General features: G+C 42.4%; 1 protein-coding gene across 1 annotated transcript in view; it reads right to left on the bottom strand.

Annotated features, from left to right (window-relative positions):
* The window catches only part of POU2AF1 (POU class 2 homeobox associating factor 1), a 71,993-nt gene extending 57,144 nt beyond the window's left edge, over positions 1-14,849 (bottom strand). The window contains exons 1-2 of the mRNA XM_040534371.1: positions 14,731-14,849; positions 11,465-11,661 (exon numbers count right to left, since the gene is read on the bottom strand). The gene's annotated coding sequence lies outside the window, so the exon portion shown is untranslated. The remainder of the gene's footprint in view (positions 1-11,464; positions 11,662-14,730) is intronic.
* Positions 14,850-16,566: the final 1,717 nt, after the last annotated feature.

Raw genomic sequence — 16,566 nt, 5'->3', positions numbered from 1 at the left:
ACCCACTCTGTTACTGAGCATGTTTTTTCAACAGAAGTCAAGCTCATTATTTATGCAATCAGAATTTGCCACTAGTAATGGAACGGAGGTGAAGTCTGGGACATAAAACATTTTGAGTCAGTTTATTCTTGGTGATCTAACACAGGAATATATCTTTATAAAATCCAAATGTATAAAAACACCTCAAAGAATCATTTGTTGTACTGAGCAACTGTGCAAGTCAGAAGGCTAACAGTAGCCTGAATTATTTTCTACTGCCAGATATGCAAGAATTCAACAGGATTCCTAGAAATTAGGTATTAACTGTTAAAGACAAATCTCTTCCCAGACTTAACAGAATTTTAACTTCTGATTGTGAATTAGCTGGTTTCTATGAAACTTCCCTGTTTGCTACATATGGAGCAATCTACATTTACATAATCTACAAAATGATTGATCCAGCAATCAGCTCACGCACGTACCTCCCATTAAACTGGGAGGTTTTTCTCGTGTAAGCATTGCAGGATCCAGTATTAAGTACTCAGCATGCTTGGGGAATTTATCTTTAATGATCCCTTAAAGTTTTCTTGTTGTAAAAAGGTTTCTTTTCTCCTGTTGGATATCCTTAAGTGTTAAGCTCCAAGAGCTATGTTGCGAAGCGTGAATCAAGTTTTACTGAAAAATGACAGTGTTTAAGTTAACTCCAGTGGGACTTGGGTCATATCCTGTTTCTCATGCCCTGAGCAGCTAAACAGTGTTCTTCTGTATTGCATTATTCTGCATTTATTTTCTCTAGTGTGAATGAGACATGGTTCATCAAAATTCTTATGTATATTGTAAAATTTGTGTTGTTATTCACATAATGAGTTGTAAAACGCTGGAACATTCATCCACCTCTTTCAATAGGCGTTCTACATGTTGTAATCATATAAAGTCTTTCCTTTCCCCTTTTGGGTTTTATGTTTAAGTACAAAGATTTTCCTCTTTTTTTCTGTCCTCCCTATTACCACTCATTCATGTTTGCATTTTAACTCACATCTGAGCTCACAGCTCTTTTTATTCATCTAAAGAGAATTAATGAGGATCTTCTGAGTTACTCAGCCTCCATTCGTGAGATTTAAGGATCAGATCCAACACCCATTGAAACTAAAGACTTCCTGTGTTCAGTGAAAACTAAGAAATTCTGTATCACGAACAAAACCAGGAACGAAGCGGTACAGTGAACAAGCAGGGAAGTGCACCAATAAGCATTTTAAGTGAAAAAATGAATTGGTTAAAGGGATATCTTTAAAAAGTGTAGAAAACTACTGTGTATGAACACCGCATAAATCAAGTTCATTTATTCACATGGACTCCATTCAGGTGAAAGGAGGACAGGAACTTTAAGCTATTAGTCTGTATCATTTATTCAACATACCTAAAACTGAACTAGCCTGTGAAGTATATTCTGCGAGTTATATCTTAATTGCATTGCCATTAGTAGGTACGCTTTACATTGTTTCGTTGTTCCTTCCTGCCAATAAATACATGATTTCAAGCAGTATGTAACTTGTTTTTATGAACTGGTATTGCCATACTACACTCACTGGCTATCACAGAGCAAATCAGGAAGACTTTAAAAAAAACTGACAAGCATAAGGGTGGGTTTTTACTAGTTATTGCAGGGGGTTTTGTTCTAAGAGTACAATCATAATAAAATAACTTCTCTTCCAGGCATATTCATCAACCCACTACCTCTAGCTAGGAACTAGAATACTATTGTTTCAATGAACTTGAAAAACAATTCCCAAAATTTCTCAGCACTAGAATTTTTGTCTACAACTGAAAAAAAAAAAGACCTAAGGAGATTATCAATATAAGAGTTTACTGAAAAGGCCATAGCTTTTCAGCCATTCGCTGTGGCTAACTGCAAACTCTTCTATATTAAAAGAAAATAGAAGAGGGCTTTGAACAGGAATTACTCTACATAAGAGTAATTTGCACTTCTACAGCAAGATTTTTCAGATTTTTTTTGCCTTTGCGAAGAGAGAGGCCTGTTAGCATTCAGACAGGGGCTCTGCAAGTACTGCATTTTCCCTACTCCTCGTGCAATTGCTACTGCAAGTGATACACCAGCTCTTTACAGACAATTGGTCTCAATAGCTGGGCTGAAAGTGGAAAAATAATTACAATCGAGTGAAAATTGTGGGGCTAATGCTTTCTAGCCCAGTACATGCTAACGGATATTGTAATTGTGGCAGGGCCCATTACCGACTCAAGACTGTCTCAAAGGAAAGGATAGCACTCAGTGAAGAGTTAGCATTACTTCCTTCAGCCCCCACACCCTGCGAGTCTGCCCACAAATCTCTTTAGGCAGTCCCAGCTGAAAGCTGTTAGCAATGGTAACAAGATCTTAGCAAAAGATTTTACAATACTCAGAATACACAGAAGGCTTCACCCACAGCTGTCTTTAACATGAGGTTTGGAAAAGGCACACATGAACACTCCAGTTCTGGTCATACCCCCACATGAAATCCTTTTTACCTCCAGAAACTGTTTTCCATGATAAGTTCTGGTGCCTACAAGGTTCCAGGTCACTGAAGTCCAAGAAGCAACCTCTTGACCTGAGCACCTATCCTGTGCTTTATCCACCCAGGGTGATACCACGCCAGTAGCAGAGGTACAGGAGTTACCGTTCTGTAACTGCAGCAGGGTCCAGGGGGAGCAGCCCAGGGCAGAACCCGTCCCTTGCAGGGCTGCACTGACATTGTCAACCCAGCCCCAAACCCCTTCCGAGAGCAGCCACACAACGTTGGAGGCGCACAGCTAGCCCATGGCACGCCTGGGACAGAGCCCCGAGCTGCTGACACCCAATACCAGTTACGGTGACCAGCCTGGTTTTTGCAGTGTGAGTCCTCCAGCTAATTCATTCCCAGGCAGCTCCCGTGTGCTCCCACAAGCTGTGGTCATGCCTTTGAACTGCGGCACAGGCCATACTTAGAGGAGCTGCTTCGCTTCTTCACCTCTCTTCTCATCCAGCATTACAAACGGAGTGTCACTCACTGGCTTGCGTGGTTATTTAGGTTCCCTGTTGCTTTGAAGTTACATGAGCACCGTCATGCATAATTATTTTTAAGTACAGTGTAAGAGCTTTGCCGCTGAATTAGCAGCAGTTCAGCACAGAAAGATAAAAATAAGTAATAAAATAGACCAGATCCAGTACTTGCAGCTGTTCTCAGGGATGTTCCTGATCAGTAAAGAAGAACCTCAAGAGAGATCTGCAGTAGATTTGCAACGGCTTTAAGGTCCTGGCAAGGAGAGAAGCTCTGCGTTACTGACAGGGCTCTCTGATGCGCACTGCACACACTCACCACCGGTGCTAATTGCGAGGCCACACTCCCTGCACTTACAAGTGAGTGACAGAGCAACCCTGGCCTGTCATACACCTACATAGGATGTACAGAATCCTACAGTAATTCACATCAATTCTCCAGGCTTCCATCTCTAAGAATATCCATTCAGGCCTGGGTGAAAGAGAGTATCTGAGCCAGAGCCGTAAAAGCTGAAGTTACCTAGAAGACAAGTTGCAAGTTACAGCAAAAATGAACAACTGCATTGTTACAACAGCCGGAGGCAAGGGAACAGGAACTATATCCTAGGTGTTACCTCAACAGGGCTCTGGCTGCATATTAGTCCTTTCTCAAAACCAACATCTTCAGGTTCCACAGGAAACAGCACTATCACAGGTGCTTGGATGCTGCTGCTACAGTCCTAAGCGCAGCAAGTCCTGAAAAACAAAAGCCCTCGATAGTAAGTCATTGAACTCTACTGACAGCGTTTTTGGTGCACACAGATGTAGTACCAGTAGTTTTCAGAAGTTATCAGCCACACGAGTAGTTACAGACCACTATAAAATGCTGTGAAAAAAAAGAAAGTACAAGCTTTGCTACCAAGCAACTTCCACATACATCTATGAAACATACACAAAATAAATTGCAGAGGTGGCAGAAAGCATTTGCAAAAGATGAAAAGATTAGGGAAGATATTTTATGAACATGAAATTGCACTGCAGACAGATGGAAGCTCTTTTAGGTATAATGCACATGGAACTAGCAGAAACAACACAAAAAGGAGAGCACAGCAGAGAATCTGGCCCAGATTTTCAGCAGCACAGAATCCTGCAGCCAGCAAGAGACCGTGTTACAGACCATTAACTCTGGAAGGTGCGTTAAGCAAATGGCTCCTCGGGGAGCTGCTTTCAGTAGCTAGTGATGGCACGAATGCTCCACTATTCTCCTTTCCCAACAGTTAATACCAAATGGGACAGGAATTAATTCTTTTTGGCAGAAGGGAATCCCAATCTGGAGGAACCTGGCTGCTTTCCGACCCACTGCTCTAGCCTGGTATCACACCAAGACAGACCACAGCAGAAAATCCACCTCCTGTTCTGTTTTTATCCTCCCAAATGCGGCCTTGAAACCATGCTCTGCTGCATAACCATGACCACTGCAGCAAAGACTCCCTAAAGGTGCTGGATTTTGCAAAAGCAAGCTATTATCTCCCAGATCCTGAAAACATAACTGAGAAGCACAAACTGTTGCCCGCTAAAATAGGTAATGTCAGATACAGAACAATGCTGTGATTGCAAGTAACACACAAAAAATCAATTGCATTAGAAAATAAAATCCCTGTTACACTCACAGCAAGAATTTAAGCTTTGAGATGAATTAAAAAAAAAGAGTTGGGGGGAGTGGGGTGGAAGACACTGAAGAAAGCCCTCCCACAGCTCTTTGACAATACGGATCAACAGCTGCAAGTCAAAAAACACTGACACTTCCTCTACGCCACCCTGAATCCCATTTCCCACAACTCCACATCTCTCCCTCCACGTGACGAAAACTAGGCTGAATTGCAAGCAGAGCTGGAGGAGCCAAGTTTCTGAGCCAAGCAAGAGGGAGAGGCTGAGCTCTTGGCTGATTCAGATTCTTTTAGAGCAGTCTCACCCATCAAGTTTTATTTTTCCTGCTTTGTTTGTGGCTGGAGAAACTTGGAAACCAAATGATTCAATTCAAAACAAGACGTGTTTCTGCAGCGGCACTGAACAGGACAGATGAAATAGATGCAGAGAAGGGAGTCCCAGCGACTGAAAATCGCGTGTCAGTCACTGTGAAGAGGAATCACTGTGGGGAGAGGCAGGGAAAGGCAAGAGGTCAGGACACGGGCTCCTGCTCATCCCAGACAGAACTCCCAAGCTGCAGTAATCGCTGTGACCCAGGCAACCCCAGCCACACACACCGCAGGAGCTGCAGCCTGGTGCTGCTGCACGCTTTATCAGCCAGGTCACTCAGAGGCTTCACTTCTCCTTAGGAGGAGCACGCTGTGCAGCTCAGCATCCCAGAGCTTGCAGGATCAGCAAGAAGTCCCTCCTGTCCCAGACAACCTAAGTGGGCTGGAGGTTTGGGCATCCCTGCCTGCACACGGAGCCAGCCCCAGAGCACCTGTGCCCTCAAGCACTGCACGATCAGTGTCCTCCTGTCTTTTTTTCCCCATCCTTCATCCCACACCGTTTCCGGAAGGAGGCGGAAGTTTAAACTGAGATTATCAGGAAAAGTTTTTCCTGAAGAAAGGCAATGAGGGGAAGGAGATTCTCACTGAGCTCCCTGCCATGCCCAAGACACAACGATTGTTCCTGCTTCCCAGGCTACAATTTTTTATTTATCATCTGCTTTGAAGCCACTTCGCCTTTATTTCAGTGGTGCAGTTTCAGGGTTCACTTGGTGTAGCAGCAAGAGATTAGGAATCAGTGGATAAAACATCATTTGTTGCGGGTAAAAACCTAAGATGTTAACCAGTTATCAGAAAGGCCTCAGGCACTGCTGTGCTCTGCACTTGGCCATACTTCACTGCTCTCTATACCCATGAGAAGCCTGTCTAGGTAGGTCCCAGCTCTTAATTATCTCCATTTGTCATCTCTATACATCATCACTGGCCCAATAAGTTTACAAATAATCTCATTTTTTTGGAACAAAACAAGATCGCCAAAGACAAATATTGAATTCTGTGTGGTGTGATAAGTACATGCAGAAATCACAATACCCTTACCTGAGGGTTACTGTGTAAGCCAGAATAAATACTCACTTCAGATCTAAAGGTAAACACACAGCATGAATTAATACAAAAACATGGTGGCAGACTATAAACAGTAAAATTGGTTTGGTTTTGTTTCATTTTAAATAAAACCCTATGAATCCCTTTGCTGCTTCTGAGTAGCCAGTTTTTGAATCCTTCACAATTGCTTCTAGAAAACCATTCACAAAAAGCTGGTCACCAGCAGCATGGAAACACATAACAACCTGCTTTTAAAGGTCTACACCAAGGCCAAAAAAAATTCCATCCTCACAAACAATGAGACTTAACAAGGCATCTTACAGTCCACAAAACCCAGCCCCCTTACAACTTCAGCTTTCATTGTCCTTGGGGGACTTCTTTGCATCTCATTCTGCCACTTCCATAAAGCTTCTTTAGATAGCTCAACTTAAGAGGTGCGTTTACAGTTCTACTCAGGCTGTCGTGAAATCACATTTTGATTAAGTCTCTGCCAGCTAGAAAGACTCTAAGAAATACCAGGGAACTGAAATTATTCTGCTAGGATTTTAAATGGTTTTAGTTTCTTATTTCATTTTGTAAAAGTTCCAAGGTGTACATGTTTTGAGTCCTAGTTAACATGACCTTTCCATTTCACTGGAATTATTACTCACACAAAGGCAATCTCTTTTCTGATATAATACAAGATAAGCTTCTGCAGAACCCAGCAGTTCTTCGAGTTCGCAGCCAAAGCCTGCTTGGTAAGGTGAAACACATACATTGCTAAAGTCCATTGTGATGATATTTATGTATGTTAGGGAGGTCATTTTGGTAGTGGAATTTTACTTTGTGTTCATAGTAACCTACTTCCTACAATATACTCATCTATTTAATACTAAAGCCTCAGCTACATTCTCTTATGGATGAAATAAAGCTTTCCTGAGGAAACAAAAGCTATGGACCGCTGTATTCCATACACCGCCTCCTCACCCAGAATTAGAGCTCAGCTGCAAAGATGTTCATATATGTCCTCCAAATTGAATCCATCTAGATATAAAACACTGCTGTTACAAGAAATACGACTAAAAAGTAAAACCAAACCCGCAATTTCTCTGGATTGTCCCTGGAATCTGAAAATTCTGGTCTCTCTTTGTCCAATAAACCTCATTCGCTTGGATTTCAGTTGTGATTCAGCAAGCTTTTCACCATTATCTCAGAACAAGCTGTCTTCAGGTGTTCTGTTTTCTGGCACAGCAATCAAGTCCCAAGTGCCAGAAGCCTTACGTTCATTTGATTCCCGCAGAAGAACAAATTAGAACAGCAGTAAATGCTGCAAAATAAAGAGAAATGAATCTTAAGCCACGGAAACAGGAAGGAAAATAAATGAGAATCTTTCATGTTTGGTCACTTTCACCACTGCAATTTAATGGGTGTTGTTTGTTTTTATGATGATGATGACAAATAACCCTGGGAAGCTCCAGGTTACACGATCATGTTTGTATTCTGTGTGGAAGAAGACTCCTTTCTCTTCTGCAGGGATTAGGTACCTTGTAGACAAAAAAAACAAAAACCATGACACACACAAGCATGGGAAAACAAATACACGTTGTGTTGCACTGATAAATTTATGACTGCAATATGTGACTACGGTCCGACCCGTGACCTACTGCTCTAGTCAGGGAGGATGTCAGCAGGACCCAGTTGTAAGCCTTCAGCTCGGGCAGAAAATTACCTTTAGCCTCCCCTCCCAGCTCAGCCACCCGTGAAACTGAAAGCGAGCACAACAAATATCCCACTTTTGTCACCATGTCCTCAACCTTTGCTAAATGGTGCTGTTCAAGGTACATTGTGGTTCTGAGAATAGTGATCCTCAAGAGTCACTCATGGGTAACGCGACCAAGAACCATCAAAATTACCTTGGCTTTGTCCCAAGGTAAATTTGTGAAAGCCCAGCCTTTCACTGGAAGGCTTTAAAACTATGTCAGCTTTCGCATAAGCTTCTCTTAAGAAAATACTTGCTTTACAATCATACGGGTTATCTAAAAGCAAGCGGCCTTCTTTAGCAGAGTCACAGGCTACAGTAAGCATTATCTGGAGAATAAAGTTTATGCTGAAATATAATAGCATGGTACAACTATGGACCAGGTTGGTCAAATATTTTCCAAAGAATATACACCACCTGTGTCCGTGTGAACACAACCTTTCTTTTATTTAGAAACCTTTATTCAATTTAACAGAAAAAAAAGGACCAAAATTTTGCTTGACTGCCTTACCGAGGTATTATAAACACATCAGTAACTGCTTGTTCAGATGTCGTGTCATCAGAATAACAATGACTTCTCAAATCCCAATGATCAGAAAGAAAATTGCTAAGGATAACGTGAAGTTTGTAGCACAAATCTAGTGTGCTGTACACTGGAAACACCAGTGATTATGTTCAACGAGGGGAAGAAAACAGCACTCCTAACCAAAATACTTACATGAGGTGAAGAGGAAAAAAAAAGAAAAGCACTTGTTTGTTCATCAGGTATGGTGAGTCCCATACCAGAGAAGAACACTTTGCTCTCCCTCAGGCAGTATTTGAGGTGTGAAATCTCTCACTTCTGTCTTCAATAATAGGCTTTTAGTCTTATTCATCCAATAAGCCTGCTCTCTTTTTATCTTAAGAATTCAATGGGAAAAAGGGGGTTGTACTTAGCCTCTCCCTCTTTTTTTTTTTTTTTTTTTGTGTCCTTTTGCTGAACTGAAAACTTAAGATAGACAACAACTAAAAAGTTACCTGCCTTTGTCACCAAGTCAAACAGGCCTCGGAATGACTCAGGCACTAGCTATTCTTGCTCTTGATTACAGTCACGAAACAATTTATGGGGATGTTAAATTCCAGTCCCCGCCAGGAAAATGACAGCTTGACATACAGAGCAACATCATAGATCAGTTCTGTGGAAAAGGGAAGTGGCGTAGCTGATAACAGCAGCACCAATTACCACCCTAAGACTCAACAGGGAAAACGCTATGGCAAGCCATTTCCTTACTCAAGACCCATCACCACTGCACACCAGTTTGTACAGCAAACAGCAATCAGATGAAATGCTTCCTGTATGACGGAAAGCTGCTAACTTCTTCTCAAGTTCTTTGCCTATGCAGCCTGATGTCTCAGGGAGTCTCTGGTGTCATTTCCACACCACCATGTGTGCCGCATGCCTGGGGCAGAGCTCTGTCTGATCCAGGACTGGGAAGCCCATCCAAACTAACCTTCCCTGGAAAGCATTTCAGCACCAGAACTTGCAAAGGAATACAGAACTATGTAGCAGCTGATCGGAGAATAGAAGTACTGTTGGAAGGAAGGAGCTGAATATTTAACCACAGAACTATTCATCGCTTTCTCTAGAATACATTAGCAGCTGCGCAGCTCCAGCTGAACAGAGCAGTGCGATCAGGTTGTTCCTCTCTGCTCCCCCTTTTCCTCTCCTCCCTCTGCTCACAGATACTGACAGCAGCACACTTGCCTGCAAGGTAAGAGATGAGGACAGAAACCTCTGGAAAAGAAAGGAACTGAAAGCACATTTCTGTGTGACCATTCCAGCTCTGCAGATGTCGGCTGGGAGATGGCTCTGGCTGTATCTGGGGTTAAGGAAAAAAAGGAGGAGGTGGAGAAATAGCTGTGTTTAATTTGGCAGTTCCCAGAACTCACTAGGTGTGCTCTGAGACTAAGCACTAAGGCAAAGCCCTGCAGGGGACAGAATAGACAGAAGCAAAGCTAGTTCCTGCATTCCAGTCTGTTTCAGGCAGGACCTATGCACAGGATTTCTCCAATGGGGACAATTCCAGGCATGCTCAGAGACAGATCTCTGTGCTTGGGGAATGCAAACTCAAACAAGGAGGTGAGTTTAGGCATTTCCAGCGTTAGGCAGCCACTGAGCGGAAACACTTTGGTCTGTAATTTAAAATGCAGGCAGTTCAGATCTAATTAAGTCGTACGTTAAGAACCAAAATATTTAATGGATATTCTATTGCACATCCTCCTATAAAGCACAACGTTTGGCTGGGGACTTCAGCCATTACTGTGTATAAAAACGTGAATACCAACTAATCCTTTCATTGTAAAATCGGAGATTGCCTCAGTAGTACCAACAACTTCTGGCAACCTGCACGTTGCCAATTAAGATCCAATCCTAACTTTGAAAAAAAAAAAAAAAACTCCTCTACCTGAACGCACGCCCTCCCCACCTTCATTTTTTCCAGGCTGCCTATCCAATAGTACAACGATTGCCTTTCAAAATGTATCTGGAAACCACTCTTTTATTGTGTCCCTAAAAAGGTGAGCCTCTTTGAACTAGTAGTTGTGGGAAATATCCTTCACAAATACATGGGCATTAAATAGCAGCACAAAGGGTACGAGCAGAGGAGAGGAACGGGAGATACCATCCAGAAATGCTTTTGCATATTTATTTCACAAGAAAACAGAGGTCTCTGCTAGACATATGACACCTCCTTCATGACACACAGGCAGGCAGCTGGGTTAGTTGACTCTTACTACAAGGGCAAGGGCTTCAGAAGCACCTCAAACGCCCGTCCACCCAAGATCCAACACACTCCCTTCACATACATCTCATTACACTTGAAAAATCCATTTCTTATGTGCCATTGAGAAGCTTATCGTCTCGTTGTCCGCATCAAGGGGAGTGCAGCACACTGTTTGGAGAAGGAAAACCCCTCAATTTTGGCTCCAGGCCTGCTGGTGCCCAGACAGCTGCTGAGTACCGGGACCCACAGCGCTACTGTGTGGATCCCTGGTGGCAGCGAGCATCCTGTTGTCCTCTGCCATATGGCACAGAGCTCTGTACCAGCACACACGCCTCCTGCTCCTGTGCCACTGCTCCAGAGCCACTCAGCAGCGCTGCAGCCTTTTACAGCCCACCCCATGAAAAAATGGGAAAGCAGAGGGGGTGCTAAACCAGGTCCCTGAACTGTGTCCTAGAGTCTGATACAGATGTTGGAAAACAGAGGGGACAAAATAACCATGAATAATTACGTTTTCTATAACAAACACTGAAAAACACCTATGGCTCACCAGGGGTTTTGTTTTACGCTCATCATAAATTATGCAGCCTATCCCCAAAACAAAACAGCACATCCCACACTTACTGAGGATTCCTTATGGTAAATGAGAGTTCATAGAATTTGTAAAATCAGTGCTCTTATGGGGACCCTGAACAGTTCAGATTACAAAGTACAGCAGCAAATTGTCTATAATCCTGGATAAACATTTATCTGTGCTGCAACATTTGTATTTCATATGTAAATTCTTTAGATTGGACAGAGTAGAGCTTCTGTTATATGACCACAGGGGAATACAATAAGCTTAGGCAGCTGCCATGAATATTTTACACCAACACATTAGCATGTTTTAACTTTCACTCACCATTAAATATTCAGTGGCTGAAAAGAAAGCTCTCTCTATGCCTTTCTGTTACCCCCATTTGGCACTTCATGGCATTCGGTGCAGTAGACGGATGGGATGGCCTTCTTCCTCTTCATTTTCACCATTTTCTCAGGCTTGGCTTGTGACAACGGGGAGCAACAACTTCCAGACAATGAGGACTGTCAAAGCGGAACTCGCTGCAAAAGAAGAGAACAGAACCTGACAAGCTGTCCAGCAGGTATTTGGAGATAATATACCGGAGATTATTAGCTTCTTTAGGATGCTTTTCCATCACATACTGCTCAACAAAAACTGTAGTCAGACATTAATTTTACTGAATGACGCAGGAACCCTTAGATAATCAATTAGACTTGCAGAAATTCATATTGTAAAAGGTAAGTAGGCTTAAACAACACGTATATAGCATTTTGTGTTATTATAAGACATTCGCACATCCAAAAACTTCCTTTTTGTACTGCAAAATAAATCAATATTGAAACTGGGCAGTACTTTTAAACGAGGCAGCATTCCTTTAACTGATTTTGATGTTACGACATAAATAAGCCATCCTTTCTTTAAACTGCCGAGACACCAACTCTATTTAATCTACATAATATAGCCACATTATATAAGAAAAATTGACAACGTCTTTTGGTTTTGTTGCTCTACAGGCTTTTTCTGCCCGGAAGGAAGCATCACACCAGTGCCATGTCCCCCAGGCACTTTCCGTCCCGAAGAAGCAGGGACATCACACAGCTGCTTGACATGCCCAGTGGATTTCTTTAATCCCATGCCCGGCCAAAAAGCATGCCTTCCATGCGGCTCCGAGGCAGCACAGCCTGCAGAGGGGCAAGAGACATGCATCTGCCTTGGGAAAGGGCAGGTGTTTCAGGTAAAGAAGCAGTCCTGCAAAAGCAGTTCAGTCCTAAGGCACAGCACTGTTACTTCAGACTTTGATCTTCATTGTCTTACCTCTTGCACTGCCCTAATTCAGTGTCTCTCTCTTTGGCATTGGCAGCTTTCAGTCCTACATCTCTTTTCTAATTACACAGAGCCACTGGTATGGAAACACCACACCAGATTTACACACGCTCTGAGTTTTAGAGCTCCTCCGATCTTCCCCCTTTGTAGGAAGGTAAAGGGAATGTGCACGAACACGAAAGTTTCATCTGACCTCAGCCAAATAAGGCTCAATGCCTAATGCAGCAAGGTACAGAACAGCATCTGCATGAGACTACAGGTTGCTAAATAAATATCTGGTTTTTCTTCCAGGCCCGTGATGCTCACTGCACATGCCCTCCAGGTTATCAGAGCTCCTCAGACCGTGGAAGACACTGTGTCAGACGAGCATATGATATCTGTCGGGATACAGCCTCTCGAAATCAGGAAGGACAGTGTTTAACCAAAAAAGAATGGGCTCATTATTGCTCTGAAAAGGTAGAGCGTTTTTCCACTAGTTAAATCCAAAGTACACGCAGAAACTGCCCTAAAGCAAACTCTCTAGCTCTTTCTTCACTGAGCTCAGACAGCAGAACCAAGTGTTGTGACTGTTTTCACAGGAGGTTTTGCTGCTTCTTCAGATTGAAATAGGAAGCCAAACAGGAAGCCAGATTTCCACCCTCACTCAAGGAATACCTCGCTTCTAAGGTATTCTAATTTGTCTTCTAAGCTGCTGTTTCACTCCTTTTTTCCTCCTGCAGGTTTGTACTGTCCCCAGGGATTATCAAGGCTATGACAAGGTTCTTGGCCTCTGCATCTGTCAAGGTGACAGTCTGGAGAGCGTGTGCAATTCGCAGTGCAGAAGACAACAAAGAGAGACTCTGCAGGTCACTTGTACCGAGAAAAATCCTCAGCTTTTTATCACTTACCGAAATGGGAGCAAGGTAAAAGCTGCAGTTATTTTCACAGTCTACCAATTTTTGCTATACTTTATAGACTTTAAGTAATCTTTCAACAAAATAACAGCCTTATGTTTGTTTTTTTTTTCTTTGAAAAGTATAGAAAGCAACAAACAACCCCCCCAGACACCAGTCTATTATATGCAGAGCATATTTTTTCTACCTGGCCTTACATTGCAACCGAGTGAAAAATTCCCATAAATTTTCTGAGTTATTTTTCTTTTAGGTTGCTGTTGTCTTGGAAGAATTAAGAACAGTTCTACTAGGACCATATTTCCCTTTAAAAGATGTCTGCACTTCAGAACAAAGCAAATATTCCCATCCAGCATACATCGTCAAAACAAGTGGTAAGGGAAAGGATAACGAGCTATAGCGTTAGCTGGTGTAGAGTTATAGCTGGGTATTAAATGTTTTTTATAAATAACTGCAATATCCACATTATTTATAATGCGAACAAAAAACCTTGATACATGGTGATAGCATGAAGTAATACTAAGTCACTATTCTGTGCACCATTCACCCCTCTCAATGCCAGAACAGTCATCCCAGATCTCTACATTTCCAACATTTTGGGAATGAACAGATATTCAGAGACTCCCTCCCACTTCCCTTTTCTTAACAGGGATGAACACTATCTTCACGTGTTAAGGGGCTCCCTTCTCACATCCTTTATCTGAAGAGATTTTCTCTTGGGCTTCAGATTTTAACGTGAATTTACCAAGTAGAATTAGAAGTAGGTAAACATTTTTTTTTAGCATTCTAGAACTAAAGCCATAAGCGCTATTTATACAACCACATGAAAATTTAGTAGTAGCAATAGGATGCAATCATTTGCCCATGGTACCTTTGTACAGTTTCATTGACTTCAGCCAAGTTAAACCAGTTGCTGCTTAAGGAACAGGTCTTGCAACACCAAACAAACCCTAAAGCCTTTGGATAAGGCCCAAGTGTTTTTAAGCACTGCCCTAGAATAAGAAAAAATGAACTGAAAAGCATGCAGTTTGGGTTTAGGTTCTGTAAGCTTTATTTGGGGGGGTTGGTGAGCTGATACTCTATAAACTAAAAGAAAAAGCGAAGTCCAACTCGTTGATAAACAGAAGTGACCAATACTTTTTATACTGCTTCAGGGAATGGATTTTTAGGAGTGTATAATCCTGACCCACAGCTATTTCACAACTTCATCATGCTAAACAAGGCTTCATCACTACAGAGAAACTGGCCTTCCTCAGCAACAGCTCCAGGTAAGGTCTCAGAAGGCCACAGAGCATATATCTAAATACAGATTCTCCAAGATTTAATTGCTTCATCACATCAACCATCTCCAGTACTGAACTAAATAAGAAATAGCAACAGTTAAACAGACCTTACCATCCTCAAATTCCCAGAGAAACTGTTCACACTAAGCACAGGGAAGCGAAAGGAAAAGCTCTGACTTCTCTGCACTGCGAGTTAGAGCGTCTGCACTCACAGCTGCCAACAGGCTGCTTCCTCCTGGCCCCCGTTTCTCCCCCAGGGGCAAGGAGGAACAGCTGTGTGGCAACTGAATGCACAGCACCTGGCACACAGCCCCTTACCTTCCACCACATCCACGGGGCTGCAGGGACACAGAGCCCAGGAGCAACTGGCAGGGCTGAGCTCTTCTCAGATCCTGATTCACAATTCTGCTCCATTCCTCAATTCTAATTTACGCCACTGTCTCCATAGCTTTGGGCAATTCAGATGACTTCCTTAGTAGTTCCACTTGTGTTCCTTTTGGAGAGCAAGACTTGAGTTCCTGCATGTCTCCAGAGATATCCTCAAATCCATAGCCAAGCCAAATCTGACTAAAGACAAGAAGACAGATACCTTACAAAGGCTGCAGATTTGCAAGAAGTGCTGCTTCTGCACTAGACATGCTTCAGCAGAGCCATTGCAAAAAGACACAAAAATGTGGTGCAAAATTAACCAATGTCAGGAAAATGCCAGTTGCACTTTTACGTGCTGTCTTAACAGTATGCCTTAGTCTGGAAGCCAGACTTGCATCTATAATGCTTAGTCATAAAAATGAATATATAAAAAGGAAATGCTGTATTCTGCAGCAGTTCTGTAGGCAGAAAATGATCGGTAATGATCCAAACCCGTGCTTTTACAGGTAATTCTAGCCACGAAGGATCCAGATCTCCCATGGTACAAAGCCTGAGACCTTCAAATTCCACATCAAAAATCGTATTTACTGGCATCTTAAATCCTACCACATGCATTAATGCTAATGTTACCATCATGTTCATTGTCTCCAAGGAACATTACCCAGTTTATGATGTGTAAGTACAAAGCCTGAATGCAGAACCTAGCTAATGCATTTTTACTTAAGCTACAGAGAAAAAGGCTGCAGTTTTCACTTTTCTCAACACAGAACTAAGAGGAAACGTGACTAGGAAGACTAGAAGTCTCATTATTAAGCATACTTCAATGTCTTTTTCAAAGAGAAGATACTGTGGCACAGTAGGAAACAGCATGTAAGACTTCAGGAAAGCAACATTCACTTACTAAAATAAGCAAAAATAAACATATACATGTTGTTCTTGATGTCCTGCTGGTGCTATTTCTGACCTATTAAAAGGCAAACCCGTGTTAACACCTTGCAGGATGACTTCTCATAGCTTATGCTGTATAATTGCTCTAGTTGATCCTGAGTTCTCTTCCCTTTTCTATAGTCATTGAGTTTTAGGATCCTATCTGAGCTAATGTTTAGGTTTTGGTAAACTAACCCCAATGGAAACAAGCAGTTTCTACTGCACTGAACGCCTTGGGAGCTCTGCCTTTGCTGCCTTTATTTCTGTGGGTTTCTTCCCCTATGGCCTATTTTATTTCTGGTATTCATCCAGTTTCAAAGCATCAAGTAACACGAAGGCCACGTAATGAATAACAAAAACTTCACGTGGATTCCGTGTTGGCATCTGTGGTGTTTAAACACCTACAAGGGGTCCCCATGACTATTTCTTCACTGCTAAATAAACATCCATGCTGCTTAAGGTTAATTCCTGCTACATCACATACAGCCTGAGGAGAACTGGTTGGAGCAGCCCAAACCAAAGTAGGGCTGAATTAACAGTGCCGCTGTGTGGACAATTAGAGGTCCAGCGCCTGAACTCATGCTATCCTCAGTTATTTAATGACATAAATGAACCCTAAGTGGCAACTATGCCTTGCCCAAGCTCTGCTGTA

Source organism: Cygnus olor, chromosome 22 (genome assembly GCF_009769625.2).
Source record: "Cygnus olor isolate bCygOlo1 chromosome 22, bCygOlo1.pri.v2, whole genome shotgun sequence".
NCBI classification, from domain to species: Eukaryota; Metazoa; Chordata; class Aves; order Anseriformes; family Anatidae; genus Cygnus; species Cygnus olor.
This window is presented reverse-complemented; position numbering and strand designations above follow the sequence as displayed.